Below are 4,625 nucleotides of genomic sequence, written 5' to 3'. Positions count from 1 at the left end.
ACCCTGCTGACCCTAAGTTTTTAGAAACACAGTATTTCTTTGACTAAAAATGTCAGAAATATTTCTCTGAAGACAGAAACTAATTTTACAAAATTAGCCAGCCAGTCACTGGGGAATGTTAAGTACCAAGTGGGTTATACAGATCCCAAGAAATGTAAAAGCATAATGAACTATCAACTCCAAGAGGAATTCAACCCTTTCAGAAGCAACTTGCTCATCCAGAAGGCATAGCAGAGAGATAGCAAGTCAGGAACACACAGAATCACAGTTTAGAATGGGAGATTTATTAAAGTAACAGAGAAGTCCAGAACTCTCTTTTTCACTATGACAGACTCCTTAAATTACATTTTCCCCTTCCATTTAAAAATTTAACAATATAGGAAAAGAAGACCAAGTGCTCTCACAAAATGATATAAAAGGATGGCTTGGTTCAGGCTGCTGTAACAAGTTACAATAAACCCAGGGGCTTAAACAACAGCCATTGAAGGGCTGAATGTATAGCTTGGTGGTAGAGCACTTGCTTAGTCTGTGTAAAGCCCTAGTTTTGGTCCACAGCACTGAAAAAAACAAGTCAGATGTTTATTTTTTGCAATGTTGAGGCTAGCAGCTTGAAGCCAGGGTCTCAGCAGTCAGGTCCTTAGTGTGTGCCCTTTTGCTGGTTTACAGAGTCATCTACTTACTTGCCCTCATAAGGGGAAAAGAGCAGGATTGCTCACTGGACTCTTCTTATAAGGGCACTAATCACATGGATGAGTATTCTACCCTGTGTTAATCAGCTTTCCATCACTATAGAAAATACCTAAGATAACCAATTTATAAAGAAAAAATGCTTATTTTGACTCATAGTTTTAGAGGTTTAGTCCTTAGTTTGGAAACCTCTATGGTGCTGAGGATTAAACCCAGGGTCTGGGACATGCTAGGCAAGCACTGTACAACTGCTATATCTTCAGCTGTGTTCTCATAACATGATGATGCATTATCTCACCACAAGCCTAAATACAACAGGTCAACTTCCAACTGTAATCCAAAACAATTTTCCCTCTTTTTAAATTGATTGTTGTATTAGTAAGCTTTCAGTTTTTGTGACAAAATAACTGAAATGTTTATTTTGGCTCCCGGTTTCAGAAGTTTCTGTCTATGGTCAGTTGGCTCTGCTACTGTTGAGCAAGGCAGAATATTTTGACAGGAAGCATATGCTAAAGGAGCTTCTCACCTCACAGCAGCTAAGAAGCAAAGAGGGGAGGGCCTGGGCTCAGTGCTTCCTTCAGGGCCACACATCCAATGATCTACCTTCCTTCTACTAGTTCCTACTTTCTAAGGGTTCAGTCATCTCCTCAAAGTGCCAATGGCTGGTAACTGTGCCTTTGCATAGAGGCCTTTAGGACACATCCAAAATGTGACTATTACATTACATTATGTGTTACAGCAACAGATAGCTGACATACTCTTAGATTATTTGTGTTATATTTTTGAAAAAATTATATTTTTGTTTTTTAATTATGTGATGGGGGGTGATTGCAGGTACCTGCAGAGTCCTGAAGGAAACAATGGACTCCAGTGGGACTGGAGTTACAAGTGAGTTGTCATGTGGGTGCTGAGAACTGATCTCAGGTCCTCTGTAAGAGCACAATATACACTCCTAATTCTTGAGCTATGACTCCAACTCTATTTGTGCTAAGATTTTTAAAAATAAATATAACTGACAGCTTCCTGGAGCCAGCAGCTTGCCTGGTATATTAGTCACTTTTCTGTTGCTGTGATAGAAATACTGACCAAAGCAATTTATAGAAGGAAGAATTTATTTGAGCTTATGGTTCCAGGGGAATTACAGTCTGTCTTGGTGGGAAGGCATGGTGGCAGAGGTGGCTGGAGAAGAGGAGCAGAAGCTAAGTGGTACATCTTCCAGCAGGCACAGGAAACAAGAGAGCAACTGGCAATCTGGCAAGCCTTAAGAACTCTCTAAGTCCACCTCCAGTGACGTGCTTCCTCCAGGATAGCCACACCTTCTAAAATCTCCCAAAACAGCGCCATCATCTGGGGTCAGAATGTCCAAATACTTGGAGCCTATGGGGGGACATTATCATTCAAACCATCATACCTGGGTAAGTTTGGCTGCTGCACCCACTGAGCGTTGACACCCCCAGCCTCATTCACCCTCCCAGCTCCCCAACTCCATCTCTCCTTCTAGCAGGGGGACTGGCACATTTTCTGTTTTGGCACCCCAGACCTCTGGACTGATCTCTTGGCCCAAACTCTCCACTGCTTCCTGATCCTTTGCATCCAGACCAACACAATTCCTCCCTCTAGCCCCCACCTCCCTTTGCATATCTGGGTGGCCCAGCCCCATAGCTCCCTGGAGCCAGAAGCTTGCCTGAGTAAGTGTGGCTGTGTCTACCCTGCCTTGACTTCCCCAGGCTCATTCACCCTCCCAGCTCCCCCACTCCATCTCTCCTTCTAGCAGGGGCACTGGCCCATCTCTTGTCATGACATCTCAGACCTGTGGACTGACTTCTTAGCCCAGAATCCCCACTGCTTCCTGATCCTTTGTGTCCAGATCAACCCAATTCCTCCCTGTAATCCCCAGAAGCCCTTGGGCCTCTTCTCATCTCCACCTCCCTTTGCATTCCTGGGGGCCAGCATCTTTCCTGGAGGGATCCAGACCTTAGGAGAAAGCCCGAGAGCATCTGATCCTCATCCAATTTAGGTCTCCGTGGGAACTCCTTAGCAGCAAGAGGAAAGCAACCTGGCCACTCCAATATAAAATCAAGAGAGAACCTGAAGCCTAGATCAACCAGCTTTTCATGCCCAACAAGTAAACCATAAAGGCACATAAAGTTTACAAAAAGAAGAAGAACTAAACTCAACAAAAGAAGGGTTGAGTCTCACACAAGAATCAGAATCTACAAAAGAAATCCACATGTCAAAGTCACACAGAAAAAATAATAACATGAAAAATCAAAATAATATATCCCCACCAAGTACCATCAGTCCTCTAGAGGAGTAGAATGAGAACCGCCTAGAGATAATACAGGACATGGAACTCAAAAGGACAATTATAAACATGATTAAAGAATTCAGTGAATTTAAAGAACACACAAAGAAATCAAAGAACTAAAGGAAGATAGGGATAAACTGAATGAATTCAGAAAAGAGTTAGAAATATTGAAGACTACTCAGGCTGAAATGAAGAAGGAAGTGAAACACTCAGTAAACCAATTAGAAACAACAGGAGAAAGCCTCACCAATAGGATGAATGAAATGGAAAACAGAATATCAAGACTGGAAGATAAAGTGGACGAACTAGACCACTCAAGCAAAGAGTATGAAAAATTTAAGAAAGCACAAGAATGGAATATGCAGGAATTGTGTGACACCATAAAAAGACCAAACTTATGAATCATGGGCATATAGGAAGGAGAAGAATCTCAGGATAATGGTACAGACCAGAACTTTGATAGGATTGTAGAAGAAAAATTCCCAAAATTAAAGAAAGACATGCCCATACAAATACAAGGAGCATATAGAACACCAAATACACAGGACCAGAAAAGAAACTCTCCATGGCACAGCACAGTAAAAACATTAAACGTAAAGAAAAAAGAGAGAATACTGAAAGCTGCAAAAGAAAAACAACAAGTCACATATAAAGGAAAACTCATCAGAATTACAGCTGACTTTTAATTGCCAGAAGACCCTGGACCAAACTATTCCCAGTTCTAAATGACCACAGACATGAACTCAGATTACTTTCCCTAGCCAAAATGTCTATTGTAGTTGAAGGGGAAAGAAAAATCTTCCATGACATAAATAGGCTGAAAGAATTCATGTCCACAAAATCAGCCCTTCAGAGAGTTCTTGAAGCAATACAAAGAGCATAAGAAAGGAATGACTATACCCAAAGGGTTATAGAAAGAAACGTAATGAAGGTATAACTGTTACAGCTATAAACTAAGAATGCAAACAGCAAGAAAACAAATGAAAAAATGACGGCAATCAACACACATCTTTCAATAATGACTGTATATATTAATGGCTTTGACTCCCCAATCAAAAGACACAGGATAGTTGAATGGATTAAGAAACAAAACCCATCTTTTTGTTGTCTGCAAGAAACTCATCTCACTTTCAAGGACAGGCACTATCTTAAAGTGAGAGGATGGAAAAAAATAAGCGAATGCTACTAAGTACTAATAGTACCAAGCAAATGGTACTAAGAAAAAAGCAGGCATTGCAATTCTAATATTCGACAAAATAGACTTAAAACTAAAACTAATCAGAAGAGGGCCAGTTTACTCTGATCAAAGGAACGAAGATATTATAATCAGGAACATATAGTCACTGAACTCTGGTGCACCCAACTTCATAAAATCAGTACTACATGACTTTAAGACCCAGATTAATCCAAATTCATTAATAGTGGAGGACTTCAATACTCCATTGTCTCCATTAAAGAGGTCAACAGGACAGAGAATTAACAGAGAGACATTCAAATTAAACAATACCATACATCAAATGGGCCTAACAGACATCTACTGAATATTCTACCCAAGGACTAAAGAATATACTTTCTACTCAGTGCCCCATGGAACTTTCTCCAAAATCGACCATATACTGAGGCACAAAAC

Source organism: Nannospalax galili, unplaced genomic scaffold (assembly GCF_000622305.1).
Source record: "Nannospalax galili isolate Female #2095 unplaced genomic scaffold, S.galili_v1.0 scaffold196, whole genome shotgun sequence".
Taxonomy (NCBI): Eukaryota; Metazoa; Chordata; class Mammalia; order Rodentia; family Spalacidae; genus Nannospalax; species Nannospalax galili.
Note: the sequence above shows the minus strand (reverse complement) of the source record.